This window comes from Lichenostomus cassidix, chromosome 23 (assembly GCF_008360975.1).
Source record: "Lichenostomus cassidix isolate B80296 chromosome 23, HeHo_3.0, whole genome shotgun sequence".
Lineage (NCBI taxonomy): Eukaryota > Metazoa > Chordata > Aves > Passeriformes > Meliphagidae > Lichenostomus > Lichenostomus cassidix.
In genome coordinates, this window is record NC_139503.1 from 5,398,381 (window position 1) to 5,416,052 (window position 17,672).

General features: G+C 52.9%; 1 protein-coding gene across 8 annotated transcripts in view; it reads left to right on the forward strand.

The window, feature by feature from the left end:
- The window catches only part of HIVEP3 (HIVEP zinc finger 3), a 264,012-nt gene that overhangs the window by 147,918 nt on the left and 98,422 nt on the right, over nucleotides 1-17,672 (forward strand). For 7 of the 8 annotated variants that reach the window (XM_085081168.1, XM_085081169.1, XM_085081166.1 and 4 more), the window contains one exon: nucleotides 8,973-9,065. The exons of the other annotated variant lie outside the window; for it this stretch is intronic. The gene's annotated coding sequence lies outside the window, so the exon portion shown is untranslated. The remainder of the gene's footprint in view (nucleotides 1-8,972; nucleotides 9,066-17,672) is intronic. 8 annotated transcript variants of the gene reach the window in all.

Here is a 17,672-nt window from a genome sequence, read left to right on the forward strand (position 1 = left end):
TTTTAGGGTATTTTTAGGGTGTTTTTAAAATGCAGCTTTAGGGTGATTTCAGGCAGTTTTGGGGTGTTTTGAGGCAGTTTTAAGGTGATTTCAGACCATTTTAGGGTGTTTTGAGGCCATTTTAGGGTGTATTTAGGCACTTTTAGAATGTTTTAAGGCAGTTTAAGGGTGTTTTGGGCAGGTTTAGGGTGTTTGGGGGCAGTTTTAGGGCATATTTAGGGAGTTTTAGGGTGTTTTTAAATGCAGGTTTTGGGGTGGTTTTGGCAGTTTTATGGTGCATTTGGGCAGTTTTAGGGTGTTTCAGGCAATTTGAGGGTATTTTTAAGGCAGTTTTAGGGTGTTTTGGGCGGGTTTAGGGCGTTTTGAGTCAGTTTTGGGGTGTATTTAGGCAGTTTTGGGGTGTTTTAGGGTGTTTTTGGGAATCCATCAGTGTTTTGTCCCCTGAAGAAGGACAAGCTGGCATTCCCAGCCCCACCCCAGATGCAGCCCCATTCCAGGTGGAATTTTGGGATGAATCCGGTAACAAGGAGGATTTATTCCATGTTTTCTGGGTCGTTGGTTATTTTCCTCCTTCCTGGGCCACTCCAGGGCCACGTGCAGCATGAAGTGCCCTATTGACCAAAATCCAGGGCCAAATTCCACCTGGGAGTCACTCGGTGGGAATGAATGGGCAAATTGTTGGGAAAACCTTCCTGTTTTTCTGTGTCAGCACGGATGGGATTGGGGGAGCCTGGCTGGGTGGCCAGAGGGGAAGATTTAAAAATAATAAACCATAAATAATGAACTGAGCTGTCAGTTCAGCTGGGGGAAAGGAAAAAATGCTGTCAGGGGGAAATTCCTTCGGTTTGTGGGGAAGGGAAGGGAAGGGAAGGGAAGGGAAGGGAAGGGAAGGGAAGGGAAGGGAAGGGAAGGGAAGGGAAGGGAAGGGAAGGGAAGGGAAGGGAAGGGAAGGGAAAAGGAAAGGGGAGAGAGGAGAGGAGAGGAGAGGAGAAGGAGAAGGAGAAGGAGAAGGAGAAGGAGAAGGAGAAGGAGAAGGAGAAGGAGAAGGAGAAGGAGAAGGAGAAGGAGAAGATGGAATGTGCCAGAAGGTGTCTCTGTCCCTTCCCTGGTACAAGCAGGGCTGGCAAGGAGACAATCCAGGCTGGGAGCTCTGCAGGGTCTCTCTCCTGTCCTGAGGGATTTCCCCAGCTGGATTAGGACTGGGAGCTGCTCAGGCTGTCCAAACCCCATAAACCCAGGGTGGGAAGGTTTGAATTCCAGCAGTCAATCAGCATCACTCGAGGCCATTTGCTCCCTCCAGGAGAATTCCCAAATTTCCAGCTGAGCATCCCAGGAGCCAGGCAGGGAGCTGGGAATCCCTTTAGCCAGGGATCCAGGGAGCACAGCCAGCCTGGCTCCTCTGAATTCCCAAACTCCAGCTCCATTCCCTGGGATTGCTCAGACTTGGCTGCAGCCTCAACTCCCAACATATTGTTTGACAAATGTCAATTCTGAAGGGGGAAAAAAAGAATTCCGATGATTTCTCCGAGACGGAGTTTGGGATTTAACGTGGAGCAGATGCTCGGGCTAAAATTAGCATGATGATTCCTCCTGCCTGCACTTCCCAGGCCGTGTGTGTTTAGTGGGAGCTTTGGAATCTGAACCCAACTTTGCAGGGTTTTTTGGGATAATTGGAGATTCTCCTGCATGGATTTGAGACGTTTAACGAGCGCAGGGAGCTTTGGAGTTCAGGAATTTTGGAGATGTGAAAATTGGGATGCAGAAATCCTGGGATCAGGGAATGGAAGGTCCTGGGCAGCCAAATGAGCACTGCCCTTAATTAAGGGGGTTAATTACCCTCTGCTTGCCTAATTGCTGATGGATGTCTGAAAAGGGGCTTGGGCTTCTAGGGCTGAAATATTCCCAATAAACACAGCTCGGGAATGGTGCCTGGAGGGATTTCCATGAGCAGGGGGAGCTCAGGGATTGTCAGAGTCTGAAACTCCTGAGGGTTCTCATTTTCCAGAGATTGACAGCTCAGGTGGTAAAAGGTTGTTAAATTTATCCGAAATCTGGTGGATTCACAGATCTGCTGCTCCAGATTTCCCAGGGGGAGGGAAAAGCACATTCCCTGTCAGGAGTGGAAATGCTCAGCCTTGGGCTTTGGGGCTTTAAAATTAAAAAAAAAAATCATCATGGAATTGTTTGGGTTGGAAAGGATGTTAAATCCCACCCAGTGCCACCCCTGCCATGGCAGGGACACCTCCCACTGTCCCAGGCTGCTCCAGCCTGGCCTTGGACACTGCCAGGGATCCAGGGGCAGCCACAGCTTCTCTGGCAATTCCATCCCAGCCCCTCCCCACCCTCCCAGGGAACAATTCCTTCCCAAGATCCCATCTCTCCCTGCCCTCTGGCACTGGGAAGCCATTCCCTGTGTCCTGTCCCTCCAGCCCTTGTCCCCAGTCCCTCTGCAGCTCTCCTGGAGCCCCTTTAGGCCCTGGCAGGAGCTCTGGGCTCTCCCTGCAGCTTCTCCTCTCCAGGTGAACATTCCCAGCTCTCCCACCCTTCCCAATCCCACAGCACTTCCCCATTCCCAGACATTTTCCCTGGATGGGAAGACTTCTCCAGAAAGCTGCAGTGATTCCTGCAGAGCTGCCCAGGAAATCCATGGGAAAACTGATAGGAAACTTCCCAGTTCCCACCCTGGGCCAAGGGGGTTCTTTGCTGGGAATTTCCTTTCCCACTCTTCTTCCCAGAGCAGCTCTGCATGGAAAAGCTGGGAATGCTGACAGCACTCTCAGGCTCTGTGAATGGATTTTAGGAGGAGAGGGATGAGCTGGGAGAGTGCTGTGAGGAGCAGTTGGGAATCCTGGGCAGTAAAAAGGTGGGAAAATGAATGGAGCCCAAAATAATCCCACCAGGAGAGGTGGGGAGAGTTTGACAGAAACCTTTTCAGGGCAGTTTTGCACCTCCCAGGCTGAGGTGAGGGAGCTGTGGGTGTTGAACCCTCGAGCAGCTCAGGACAGCTCCTTTCCTGGCTGAATGGCTCCTAACAAAGGATTTCCACAAAAACCAGCCTGGCCTGCACTTCACCCCGTGTTTTCCTGCCCCTGGAGTCTCCAGGGAGGCTGGGCCTTCATTTTCCAATTTCAGCAAAACCATAATTTTTTTCTGCCACCAGCACTGGGCAAACACCTTTGTGTGGATTGTCCTGAATGGCCATTTGTGCTGTTGAGGGGAAAATGACCCCAAAGTGACCCCAAAGCCACCTTTTCTGGGTGTTGGGGCTCAGAGATGGACTCCAGAGGTGGGAGAGGCTGTTGGGTGTCATGGGCAGAGCAAAGAGACCTGGAGAAATGGAAATCTTAAAAAATCTGCAGCATTTTTTGATATGAAAATCTTCATGTTTGGCTCTGTGTGAAGCACTCGGAAAGCAGCATTTGCACTTTGCTGGGATTTTTGTTACTCTATTTTTTTGCTTTTTACAAAGGTCTGAGGTGACAGGACATGGGGAATGGGCAGGGAGAGATGGGATATGGGAAGGAATTGTTCCCTGGGAGGGTGGGGAGGGGCTGGGATGGAATTGCCAGAGAAGCTGTGGCTGCCCCTGGATCCCTGGCAGTGTCCAAGGCCAGGCTGGAGCAGCCTGGGACAGTGGGAGGTGTCCCTGCCATGGCAGGGGTGGCACTGGGTGGGATTTGAGGTCCTTCCACCCCAAATATTCCATAATTCCGTGATTTTTACGAGTTCCTTCCCCTGCGCCATCCCAGGAGATGCAGCTGATCGGAGCAGAGGTTGCAGCCCTTGCAGAGGGACTGGGACATTTCCACACTGTCACATTGTCACATTGTCACAGGAGCTCCTCCCAGCCCCTTCTCGGCTCATCCCCATCTGCCCAAAAAGCAAAAAAAGGAAGGAAGAGCACGGATGTGTCAGGAGGAGCTGCTCCTGAGTGTGTCCTGCTGAAATCCCAGCCCTGGGAGGCTGCTGGGGACACTGGTGGCACTCAGAGCATCAGAGTGTCACCGACTTCTTCCCACTGGGACATGAACTGAACTAAGGATTTTTTTTTTTTGTTGTTTGGTTTGGGTTTTTAAAAAATTTTTAATTTTTTTTTTTTGTGGCTGCTTTTGCTTTTTTGCCTTGGTGGCCTTGGGATCCTCTCAGTGCTCCTGGGAGCTGTTTTTCATTAATTCCATGAAATATTTGTGTCCATTTTGATGGAGAAATTGGATTTCTTGTCCTGCTCAGTCCTGTCCTTTTCTTGCTCCCTGCTCAGTCCAGGTTTTGTGGCCTCTGAGTGACAAACCCTGGGCTGCTCCTGGCCCTTCGTGGAATCATCAGGGTTGGAAAAAGATCCCAAAAATGACCAAATTCAAGCATTAACCCAATATTGCTGGTTCCAACACTAACCCAAGTGCCACATCCATGTTTTCTGAGCAATTCCAGGAAAGGAAAACTAAAACTCCACCACTGCCCAGGGCAGTGAATTCTGATTTTTCACCACCCTGATATCCAACCCAAATTTCCTTGTTATCCAACCCAAATTTCCCTGCTATCCAACCCAAAGTTTTCTCTGTTATCCAACCCAAACCTGCCCTGATATCCAACCCAAATTTCCCTGATATCCAACCCAGTTTCGCTCACATCCAACCCCAAATTTCCTTGATATTCAACCCAAACTTCCCCGATATCCAACCCAAAATCTCTGATTCCAACCCAAATTTTGCTCATATCCAACCTGAATTTCCCTGATATCCATCCCCAAATTTTTCTTTGTTATCCAACCAAAATTTCCCTGATGCACATCCCAAATTTCACTGTTATCCAACCCGAGTTTCCCTGCCATCCAACCCAAATTTCCCTGCTATCTAACCTGAGTTTCCCTGCTATCCAGCCTTAATTTCCCTGATATCCAACCCAGTTTTGCTCACATCCAACCCCAAATTTCCTTGATATTCCACCCACATTTCCCTGATATCCAACACAAAATCTCCCTCCTATCCAACCCAAAATTCCCTGATATCCATCTCAAATTTCCTTGATATTCAACCCAAACTTCCCCGATATCCAACCCAAAATCTCTGATTCCAACACAAATTTCGCTCATATCCAACCTGAATTTCCCTGATATCCATCCCCAAATTTTTCTTTGTTATCCAACCAAAATTTCCCAGATGTACATCCCAAATTTCACTGTTATCCAACCCGAGTTTCCCTGCCATCCAACCCAAATTTCCCTGCTATCTAACCTGAGTTTCCCTGCTATCCAGCCTTAATTTCCCTGATATCCAATCCAATTTTGCTCATATCCAACCCCAAATTTCCTTGATATTCAACCCAAAATTTCCGATTCCAACCCAAATTTTGCTCAAATCCAACCCGAATTTCCCTGATATCCATCCCCAAATTTTACTTGTTATCCAACCCAAATTTCCCTGCCATCCAACCTGAGTTTCCCTGCTCTCCAACCCAAATTTCCCTGCTATCCAACCTGAGTTTCCCTGCCATCCAACCCGAATTTCCCTGCCATCCAACCCAGCCCAACCCGCCCTGGTGCATCCCGAGGCTGTTTGCTGCTGTCCCGGGCAGTGCAGAGCTCCTGATCCCAGTGCTGGCAAACATCCCTGCAGGAGGAATCAGCCAAATTCCAGGGTTTTTAGGGAGATTTGGGAGGTTGAGACCCTCCAGGTGGATTCAGTGTCTCCCTGCATCGCTGGAATTCCCTAAATGCCTGGAGTGGCTGCAGTGGTGACACCAGGGTGACACCAGGGTGACTCAGGCAGGGCACAGGGCAGGAAAATCAAACCAATCCAACCTTTTCCCAGCAGGCTCTGATCCTCATTCCTGGCTGAACAGCTGAAATTGGGGTGAAGTGGAGCAACTGAGGGGATAAAGTGCTGTAGGAAGTGTGTTCTGGGGTGTTTGCTTGGGTTTGGCATTCTGGGGTGCAGTTTGGGGATGGCTGGGGGTGAGCCAGGCTGCAGTTTGGGTTTTGATATTGAGATTTATTCATTCTGCTGGCAAACCAGGTGAGCAAAGGGACAACTCTGGGGATGTTCACCCCAAAGAGCACATCCTGGCACTTCCCCCTCTGGCTGGGGTTTTGTTCTTTCCACCACAGAGACTTCACACTGATTTATTTTTAATTTAATCGAGCCTAGAGTCAGATGGGAGCAGAGTTTAGCGGGGAAGGTTTTTTCTCTTTTCAGCCTTTTTTTGTGGAGCATCAGGGAGGGGAAGCAGGATGGAGCTTTGCTGGGGCACTGCTGCTTCCACTGCTGCTTCCACTGCTGCTTCCACTGCTGCTTCTAGGTTGGTAGAAATATGAGGCAGACAGAGTTCAAAGGGGTAAAAGGGTATTACTTTGGTATTTTAATGGGATTTTAGGTGCACAGCCCTTCAAGGTGGAACACACCGAGATGCACACACCCTATAATGTGTAAACAATTTTATGGACTTGGAAAATTAACATATTTACCCAAAATCTCTCAATAAGAAACTTAATAAATGAAGTAATTTTCTTATTTTAATTGCTTCCTTTAGGTGTGACAAGAGCTCAGTTTATAAAATATGTTCCAGAGAAAACTATAGAAATGTATTTCATTTCATTCATATTCGTATACTCATTTCTGAAATATATCTCAGAAAAGTTTTGAGATAGTGTAGAGCTCTCTGGCCTCTTGCTGTGAATGTGGAGTTTTTCAGCTTTGCAGAACTTTCAAATTAAACTAGAAATATTAAACTCCAAGAATTACAAATACATGGGAAAAGGGTTACAAAGAGTGTAGAAAGGGTCGAAAACAGGAAAAAAGAATATAAAAATGTAGAAAAGGGTGTATGAAAGAAAAGGGAAAAATCATCGGGCATCAGCACCAGGGAATATTTCACCATGGGATATTTTACCAGGGAATATTTAACCATGAGATATTTTACCATGGATATTTTACCATGAGATATTTCACCAGGGAATATTTCACTATGGGATATTTTACCATGGGATGTTTCACCAGGTAAACCCCCCAGAGCAGCAATCTCTTCTCAAACCTGTCCTGATGAACTGAGCACATCAATCCTGGCCAGAGTTCTCCTTTCCCCGGTCAAAGCTCCCCTCCAGCAGGACTGCAGTGCCCGCGGGAGGAGCAGAACAGCTCTGCTGAATGAGCTGATGTGATTGTAATGCAAACACAGCCTGAGCTGCTCTCCTGCTCCCTCCTGAGCCCCCAGCTGCCAGCAGCACCCAGGGGTGTCAGAGCTCAGCTGGGGCTGCCCAGGGATGCTGGCTGGGAAGGGTGAGGGAATCCCTTGGTGTCCCCTTCTTATCCCAAGGCTTCCCCTTTGGATGGAGTGATCATGGAATTCTGGAATGGGTTGGGCTGGAAGGACCTTAACTCCCACCCAGTGCCACCCCTGCCATGGCAGGGACACCTCCCACTGTCCCAGGCTGCTCCAGCCTGGCCTTGGACACTGCCAGGGATCCAGGGGCAGCCACAGCTTCTCTGGCAATTCCATCCCAGCCCCTCCCCACCCTCCCAGGGAACAATTCCTAATTCCCAAGATCCCATCTCTCCCTGCCCTCTGGCACTGGGAAGCCATTCCCTGTGTCCTGTCCCTCCAGCCCTTGTCCCCAGTCCCTCTCCAGCTCTCTCCTAGGCCCACTACGAATGGCAAAAATCCAAGCAAAAACAAATTGAGAACTATCCGAGCATAAAGTGGTAACTTTAATATAAAACCCCCACAAAACAACAAACCCCAAACACAGATATAATACAAACCAACAAAGAAAATTTAAAACAAAACAAAACAAAACAAAACAAAACAAGGGGATCAAAATGAAAATCAAAGCCTGGGATGTGTTTTAGGGACTCACGAGGCACGGAGCCGGCGGTGGGCAGCTCCATGGATGTGGCTGAGCTCGGAGTCCCCGGCTGTCCCGGGATGTCCTCACTGTCCCCGCTGTCCCTGCAGCCGGGGGATGCTCCGGGATGCTCCCGGTACTGCCCCGCTGCGGTCCCATGCCGAGGGAAAAGCTGCTGCGCGCCGTGCCGGGAATGGGGCGGAAAAACGCGGAAAGGAGAGGAAAAGAGAGGAAAGGAGAGGAAAGGAGAGGGAAAGACAGGAAAGGAGAGGGAAAACGCAGAAAAAAAAGAGTGGAGAGGCTCGGAGAGGCTCCCTCGCCATGCGCTGCCGGCGGTGGCCGCTGCGGGAGCGCCGAGAGCCGGACAGATGGGGAGGGGACGAGGAGGAGGAGGAGGATGTGGGGGAGGAAGGCGGCGGCAGGGATGGAGCAGGGAGGGAGGAGGCGAGCGGCGCTCAGCGCGGGGCCAGCAGCTCCGGGACCCCCGGCTGCCCCCGGGCCTGCAGGCAAGGAGGGGAGGGGGAGAACGGCGGGGTGAGGGATGGGAAGGGCTGGGCAGTGCGGGGACAGCTCGGAGCCTCTGCCGTGCCCGGCCAGCCCAGCTCGGCACCGGGCAGCGGCCGGAGCATCCCCGGGGATGGAGGAACTCCAGGACTGGAGGATCCCCCTGGCCGGAGGACTCCCAGAGCTGAGGGATTCTCGGGTCTGGAGGGTCCCTGGGGATGGAGGAGCCCAGGATTAGAGCACCCCCAGAACTCGATAATCCCCGGAACTGGAGGATCCCTTTGCCCGGAGGATCCCATGGCCGGAGGATCCCATGCCCGGACAATCCCTGTGCCCGGAGGATCCCCTTGGCCGGACAATCCCTTTTCCCGGAGGATCCCTGTGCCCGGAGGATCCTAGGGCTGGAGGACCCCCTTGGCCGGAGGCTCCCTGGCCAGACAGTCCCTTTTCCCGGACAATCCCTTTGCCCTGTGCCCGGAGGCTCCCTGGCCGCTCGCGGAGCCCCAAGCCGCCGCTTTGACAACAGGAAACAATGTGGAGTGAATGGAAAAAGGGGGAGGCGCTGCCCGAGCGACTTCCCTTGACATCACTGCCCAAATAAGGAGCTTTAAACCAACCTTTTCTATTGCAGCGCGGCAGAAGATCCCCCTGGAGCCGCGGGGTCCAGCCTGGCGCCGGCAGAGCCATGGGAGAGCCGCGGCTGCCGCGCGGGGGGACAGTGCAGGTAACGCCGAGCGCTTCCTCCGCCCGGCCCGGGGCTGCGGTGCCCGGAGAGCGGGGACTGGGGCACTGGGGGATTTGGGGGATCGGAGGGGTTGATGGGGTTGATCGCTGTCAGCCGCGCTCGGCGCCGGGAGGGCTCCGTGCTTGGGGACACTGGTGGCACAAGGGCATCGCCGCTGAGGTCACCGCGGTGAGGAGCCGCCGGTTGGGTGTCGCAGTCGCGGGCACGGCGAGGCGTTGGGGACAACCGCGGGGCTTGTGGCTCTCGCTCCGGAGCGCTCTGGCTCGCACACCTCCGGGCAGCGCCGCAAAGCCGGGCTGGTAATTAGCCGCTAATGAAGCCCCCGAGCGCTCCGGCGGCGGGGCTGAGCCGAGTGCCCGTCTGGGACGGATTTCCTCCTTATCGCTCGCACAGGAAGGCGAGCGGGGAGCCGAGGGGTTGTTCTGGGGCCACACGTGATGCGCCAGGAGCCGTGCCAGCGAAACCCCCGCGGGAGCTCCTGCCAAGGAGGATGGCGGATGTCCCCGGCCAGGGCTGGCCCTGCTGTCCCCAGCCTTGACCCGCGGGGACTTCCAGCCCTTTGCGGCGCTCCTCGCTCAGCACCTGCACGGCAGCGGAAAATGAGGCGCCTTTAAAAATGCATTGAGGCTGAGTGAATGAGCGCTAACGATTTAAGCTGCTTAATTCTCCTCGATGGAAATTAATAACGCCTTTGATGCGCCCGGAGGTGCGATCGGCAGCGCCTGGCGGGCTGAGCCGCTCTATGCAAATGCGGGCATTGTTATTCCGGAAAAAGGCGCCGTGCATGATTTTATTTTTCCCCTCCTCGTTGCTGAGCTCTCCGGCCGTGCGGAGAGGGCCTGGCACTGTCAGCCAGCTCCGGGCTGTGGCTGGAAGTGGCTGGGGCAGCTGACACGGTGATTTATGGCGTGAGCAATACAATCCAAGCTCTGCTCCGCTGCCTGGGGATCACCTGCAGCTCCCAGGCTTTGAGTTTCCCTGGTGCTGAAGGATTAGTCGTGTCCGGGCACGGAGCCAGGTTTTACCTTGGCTGTCTGGACGTCCTGGTGGCCCCTCTGTCCTGCCTCCCGGCCCTCCCGGTTGATTTGGCATCTGTGACCCTCCGGGAAGGTGTTTGTGCTTGCGGGGAGTCGTGTTTTTCTCACCATCTCAGTGTTTCAGGAACTTTTCCTTTCGATTCTTGTGGGAAAATGCTGCCGCTGCCAGCAGAGTTCCTCGCTCGGAGCAGGTGGGGCTCCTGCAGGGTGGGATGCTGTGATTCTCACTTGGCTCAGGGTGTCAAAAGGCTCCAAAGTGTCACAATGTCCTCATCCCCTTCTGCCTTCCCCTTCTGCACCGAAGGGTGCTGGAAATAGGATTTCTTTCATAGGATTTCTGTCATCCCCAGGGAAGTGTCGTTCAGGGCAGGCTGCAGAGACGCTGCTGCAGGACAGGGGGCTGAGCTGGGCTGTTCGGAGCTGATTCTCAGAAATTCTGCCCCCAGGGTTTGCCCTGGGGCTCCTCGGGCTGGGGAAAGATTCTCTGCAGTGCTCGTTAAGGAAGGGAAAAGGAGATCTGCAGAGGGCCTGTGTGAACTGTGCATGGCAGAACGAACTTGCAGAAGTTACTGGGTGATTAATTAATGAATTTGGTTAATGAATGCAGCCAAGTGTGCGGCAGGGCTGGGCTGTGTCTCTGGGGCACGAGTGCTGTGCAGCCCCAGAAATGCTCTGGGGCAGCTCGAGCAGCCTGCGGGAAGGGACTGACTGCCCGGAGTGACCATCGCCATCCTCACCCACTCCGGCCACTTCTCCTTTCCCTCTGCCGGCCCTCAGCCGTGCCAGGGTGGTTTCCTGCTCTCAGCAGGGCAGCAAGGCGCTGTCAGAAGGATTTCTGTGTCCCCTCAGAGGCTGCCCAGGTGCGGGAGAGGCAGAGAGCAGAGCAGCTCCGCGGCTTGGCTCTGCTGGCCCAGCACGTTCCCAGCTGGGCTGGCGGGCGAGCAAAATCCCAACTGTTTGGAGCTCGCTCTCGGAAAACACGGCTCAGGAGAATGGCTCAGTGTTCGCATCGGATGTGGGGAACCACTCCGGGGAGCCGCGGGTGAGTCCCGGCAGCGGCGCTCCCGAAAATAACATTTATTCTGCAGCGAACAACAGCAGCGCTGTTGAGAAATCTCGCCGGGCGGCGGGGCAGGGGCAGCTCTGCCCTGGGACAGTTCCCAGGAAGCCGGGGCGGCAGGGAAGTGTGTCCTGCAGGGAAATCACCGCGGCGTGCTGGGGGTTGGGTGGCAGCGATTAACGAGGGGCTCCTGGGAACTCCCCGCGCGTCACTGGCGCTGTCCCAGCGCTCCGTCCAGCTGCTCCAGCCTCGGCAGAGCTGATTTTCCTCCTCCCTCCTCCTCGCTGGAGTTGCTGCTGGCTCCCAGCTCGGCTGTCCCAACCTCTGGCCGCGTTCGGCCGCACGTGGTGAGCGCCAGGAGCGCCTCGGAGCGCTCGGTTTCCTGGCGAGGGGAGAGCCAAACGCGGGGGAAAAGGAAAATTACCCTCTGGAAAGGAAAGCGATTCGTTTCCAATATACCTCCAGCGCCATTGTCTGTGCCTCCAGAAAGGCTGCTTGTTAGGGGAGCTTTATGGCTCTGTGGGGATGCAGGGAAAAGTTGATTTTGTTTTCCACCCTGCCTGCTGCACTCGCCGAGCTCTCCCTCCCCAATCCTGGCTCGTTAATCCGAGCCGTTGCTCTCGGAGCTGAGACCACCTGGCAGGAGGACAGTGCTGGTTTGTGCCTGGGCTGGAATTCCAGCAGTTGGGATTTCCCAGGGCGCTCCGCTGGGATGGAGCTCCGTGCGATCGGCGCGGCAATCAGGAATAAAGGAGAGTTTCATCCCGCCCGGCTCTCATTACGAGCGTGCAGAAGGTGAACCTCCTCAGGAGCATCAAAAGGCACATTGTGTGTCCCTGCTGAGGGGGCTGGGGGCGATTCAGGCGCTCGGGAAGCGTTTGGGGAAGGTGAATGTGGCCAGAAATCTTCCTTGGCCTCGTTTTCTCCGCAAAGCCCTGAGCCAAGCCCAGGCTTTCCTCCCTGGGAAGGCTGTGAGAAGCTCCTGCAGTGCTGATTTTTGATTTTTAATTTTAGATTTTTAATTTTTGATTTTTAATTTTTTATTTTTGTCCCCTGCCCACTTTTTGGAGCATTCTGAGAAGCTGAGCGTGGTTTGCAGGAGCAGCAGGTGAGGAGATGAGCCCTGCAGAGCTGGGTTGGGTGAGCACAGCCATCCCTGGGTGTTGGCAGTGGAAACCTTCTGAGCAGCCTTTTCCCGCAGAGGAACAGGAACCAACCCATTCGAGACCTCGGCGGTATTTTTGTAACTTTTTTCTTTTTTTTTTTTTAATTTTTTTTGGTGTTGTTTTGTTTCCAGTCGGACGGAAAAATTGCAGTTTGGGGACTCTTTCCTTCCTTCTGGGAACTGCTGGGCAACTTTTGAGCCGGGATAGCTGAGGGGAAAACATGAGCTCAGGTTTTCCTACCTTCCCAAAATGGACCTGCTTGCTCCTCGCTGCATCCTGAGTGGGCACAAAGTGCTTTTTAGGGGCATTTTGGTGGCTCAGCCACTGGCCCGAAGTCCCAGAGTCAGAGCAGAGCACCTTCAGCATCGAGGGAAACCTTATTAATCCCTTTCTTGTGCTAATGAGGTTTTCAGCTTCGGCAGCTCCTCAGTTTCCAGGTCCTAAACAAACTTCCTTTTCGAGATTTCCTAAATTTCCTTTTAGCCCATCCCTCATTCCTTTCCCGGACTTTGGAGATCTCCTGCTCCTTAAAGGGTTATCCAGGCTTTGGGGTTTCAGTTACTTCTCTCTGCTTCTCCAACAGCCCTGCAGGTTTTAGGGTTGAATTCAGGTTTTGGGTTTCTCCCAAATGGGATGCACCGAGAGCTGGAGGGGTTTGCTGAGCCCTTGCTGAGCCCTCCTTGGTGCTGCAGGTCACAGGGAAACCTCGGGAGAATCCACGAAATCCAGCCTGGCCCTTTTCCCAGCAAGCTCAGCTTGATGTGCAGTAATTCCCTGAAATCTTTCCAGGATTAAACCCAACTTTGGATCACTCAGCAGCCTCTCCTGAAAGGTTCACTCACCCCAAAGGGTCAAAGCAGCACAGCCAGCACTTCTGGGGCCATTTAGTGTCACTTTTTGTAGGAATTAGGAGGAGATTTCAGCCTCAGGTGTTCCTCAGTTTGGGATTCACCTGCTGTGAGATGTGATTTCAGCACTGAGGGGTTTTCTGTGCAGCTTGGGAAACTCTTGAGGGGTTTTAGGAGCTTTTCAGGGGTTCAGAAAGAACCTCCCAAAGCCTGGATTTGTTCCTGGCTCCTCCTGCCTCGAACACATCCAGGGAAAAGGGTGGGATGGGAAGTCTCTCCCCATTCCCTGCTGTGCCTGAGGGTCCCAAGGGATGCCAGGAGTGACCCCAGGATGGAGCAGAGGGGTTGGCACTGCCAGGGATGAGCTCAGAGTTTTCCATGAGTCCTCAGACAGCTGCCCATGGCTTTCCTGTGCTCCTTCCTGCCCTTTGTTCAAGGGGTTTTGGGGTTTTGTTCCCTTTCTGGGGAGATTCATTAAGTGGATTTATGAATTAGAGCGATGGAAATGAAAAGCTATAGTGAAAATAGGAATTAAAAGCTGTAAGAAAGCAAACTTTATTAAAAGCAATAGAAATTAAAAGCTGTAAGTTATAAATTGAAGCTATGGGGAAAGATGGGGCTGAAATGAGTCGAATGGGAGTTAAAAATAGGAAATATTCCTGAAGGCCACATGGATGGGTTGCCATGGAAAAGCCCTGGGATGATCCCAACACCTGAGAACCAGGAGCAGCTGCTGGGCTGGGAGTTGGGTTTCACCCTTTGGCCCCAGAGGTGTAAATGTGCTCAACACCCCTGGGGACCCTTCAGCCCCACTGGGAGCAGAGATTCTTCAATTCTTTGCACAAATTCCTCAGATCTGAGGCCTCTGGGAGTCCCAGCTGTGCTGCTCTGAACTGGGAGCTCCCAGCTCAGGGAGGGAGGGGCAGAAAATCCCTCAGTGCCAAAATCCCAGCTGCCAGCAGGTGAATCCCAACCTGAGGGTGGAGGAGGTCTGGAGCACCTGAGACAGAAATCTCCTCCTAACCCCAATAAAAAGTGACAATAAATAACCCCACAAGTGCTGGCTGGGCTGTTTTGACCCTTTTGGATGAGCTTTTTTTGGGGTGCATTTGAACCCCACTTTTAGCGGGTTTAGATTCTCAATCCTCCGAGTCTCTGCGTGTTTTTAAACACACATTTATTGGATGTTTTGAAAGACTCCAGGAAACTTTGGCCTGTGTTGGAGAGAAAGATGCCTTCACCCCGCAGGATGTGGGACAAAACAGGGAAGGTCAGGCTGAGGCAGGGACAGAACTGGATCTAGAAATAGCTCCAGCCAAGGTGAAGCTGCTCGGAGCTGGGAGGGAAGCAGAGTTGGTGTTTAATTACCTCCCACCGACCTGCCGTGGGACTGAGGTATTTCCTCCGTGACTTTCTCAGGCTAAAATTAACAAAACCTGAAGAGAAACTGCTCTGTTTACGTGAGGAAATCAACCTGGGCCCAACAGGGCGAGCAGTGTCGTCTGGAATCAGTGTGGGTTTCTTCTGGCAGTGGGGATCTCTGCTGGAAGCTGCCCTGCAAGGACTCCAAAAGGGTGCAAAAAGTGCGTGCCTGGGTTCCCACTTCTGTAAAATGGGGTTAAAAATATCCCTCCTCCCTCCCCGGGGCATTGCCACACTCCCTCTGCAGCAGTTTGCAAAACACCGCAGAGTTTTTTCCACCAGCGCGGAAAAAAAATGGTGAATAAAAATAAATGGAGGCTGTTGGTGATGGTGTTCCTGGGAAATGGTGTTGGGAGTGCTGCAGGCACGGCGAGGGACTGGGAATAAGTGAGCTCCTGGCACAGAATTCCAGCCTGGGTTGGGTTGGGAGGGAATTTAAATCCCACCCAGTGCCACCTGTGCCATGGCAGGGACACCTCCCACTGTCCCAGGCTGCTCCAGCCTGGCCTTGGACACTGCCAGGGATCCAGGGGCAGCCACAGCTTCTCTGGCAATTCCATCCCAGCCCCTCCCCACCCTCCCAGGGAACAATTCCTTCCCAAGATCCCATCTCTCCCTGCCCTCTGGCACTGGGAAGCCATTCCCTGTGTCCTGTCCCTCCAGCCCTTGTCCCCAGTCCCTCTGCAGCTCTCCTGGAGCCCCTTTAGGCCCTGGCAGGAGCTCTGGGCTCTGCCTGGAGCTTCTCCTCTCCAGGGGAACATTCCCAGCTCTCCCAGCCTCTCTCATTAATTAAAGTTTCCCAGCTCTGTTCACAACCTGGACAGGGATATTTGCTGATTTGCAGCCCTGATGGCCAAAAAACTGCTGGAAGGGGTGAAAGAGATCCCAGAATCCTTTAGGATTTTCCCTGTTCCCTACAAGCAGCCCAGGCTCTCCCCTCTCACCTCTGCAGCATCCCCCAGTGCTGCCTCCAAGCTCCCTGCCGTGGTTTGGGTCATTGCTCAGCCAATCCTGGTTCATTCCAGCAGAGTTTATTAATCCCAACCCCTCAGTGCCTCTGGAGAGCTGCTCGGGATGCTGCTGCATTCATTCATTCATTCATTCATTCATTCAGGAGCAGTGACTCCATCGCTGCCAAACCAGAGAGTTTTCCTCCCCCGAGGCAGTTCCGTGTTTCTGCCGAAGCAAAACCCCACAGGGTTGGGTTTAGGATGCATCTGCAGCTTTTGGGGCTTTCAAGGAGCGAAGGGGAAGTCCCAGGTGAGGCGTTGGTTGCTCTGCAGCTCCCCGGGCTGGAGCTGCTGTAGGATTGTGGATTTAATTCTGGATTTAATTCCGGATTTAATTCCGGATTTAATTCCATGCTGTGGCCACACTGCTGCCTGGGGGTTTTTGTGGCCTCACCTGGGGATGTGCTGGCAGAAAACCCTCGGTGTTGCTGTTTGTGTTCATTGGAATCAGCAGGAATTCAGCACGGGGTGGGAGGTGACAGCTGAAATGGGAAACCAGCAGAGGAATTTGTGAGGGGAGCAGGTGTGGAGGCAGGAGTGGGGAATTGGAATAGCAGGAATTGTGTGGAGGCAGAAATCAGGAATTGGAATAGCAGGAATTGTGTAGAGGCAGAAATCAGGAACTGGAATTGTAGGAATTGTGCAGAGGCAGAAATCGGGAATTGGAATAGAAGGAATTCCCCAATCCCATTCCTTGGGAAGTGGAAATGAGGCTCTGCTGGAATTCAGGGATGGATCCAGGTGTGGATGGAGCTCCAGGAGAGCTGCAGAGGGACTGGGGACAAGGGCTGGAGGGACAGGACACAGGGAATGGCTTCCCAGAGGGCAGGGAGAGATGGGATCTTGGGAAGGAACTGGGAAGGAGTTGTGTCAAACACTAAACCTCTCACAAAAATCCTGGCTGTTCAGGGCTTGTTTGATTTTTGAAGCCATTTTTGCCGAATCAGAGTGAAGCGAGCAATGGCTTGAGTTATGTGCTTTAATAATTCCCAATTCAAATTCAGGTGACGAATGAGGTCTTTTTCCATATAAATCTGGTATTTTGGGTTCTCCCCAGGCAAAACAAGGCTCAGGAGGGCCCTGGAGGGACATGGGGACAGGAGAGGTGGAGAAGGTTCCCGTGAGGCTTGTGGGGAGCAACAGGTTCAGGTTGTTTTTAGAAAAAAGGTGCTGATTTTGTTCTTTCCTTGAGAGTGAAGAGTTGAAACTCGGGGCAGGAAATGGCTCGGGAGAGGTGTTTGTTGGAAGCTTTCTCTGAGTCCTGGTAAATAAATGTGGGAAGGGCTGGAGGTGGAATGGGAGCTCAGGAATGTCCTGGGAATGCAGGAGAGCTCCTCAGGCATGGGAAGTGCAGCCCAAATCCCAGAATTCGTGGACAGGGGTGGCTCAGGGAGATCCCAGTCCCAGCCCTTCCCATTCCTGCTCTGCCCCAGAGCCCAGATTACCTGTCCAAGGCAGGACAGACCACCTGGGGTATTTTATCCATAAAATATCCTAAATATTTGCTATCCAGCTGCTCTGGGCTGTGGCCATGGATTATCCTTCCATCTGGGGTGGGACTGGGAGTTCAGGAATGTCCTGGGAATACAGCAGAGCTCCTCAGGGATGGAAGTGCAGCCCAAATCCCAGAATTCATGACCAGAGGTGGCTCAGGGAGATCCCAGAGCTGGCACTGCTCTTCCTGCTCTACCCCAGAGCCCAAATCACCTTCCCAAGGCAGGGAATTTTATCCACCTCAGGCTAAAATATACACTTCAGGTGGATAAAATACCTGGAATATTTGATACTCAGCTGCTCTGGGCTGTGGCCGTGGACTATCCTTAAATCTGGGGTGGGACTGGGAGTTCAGGAATGTCCTGGGAATGTCCCAGCAGCTCCTCAGGGATGGAAGTGCAGCCTAAATCCCAGAATTCATGAACAGGGGTGGCTCAGGGAGATCCCACTCCCAGCCCTTCCCATTCCTGTTCTGCCCCAGAGCCTAAATCACCTTCCCAAGGCAGGACAGACCACCTGGGGTATTTTATCCATCAAATATCCTGAATA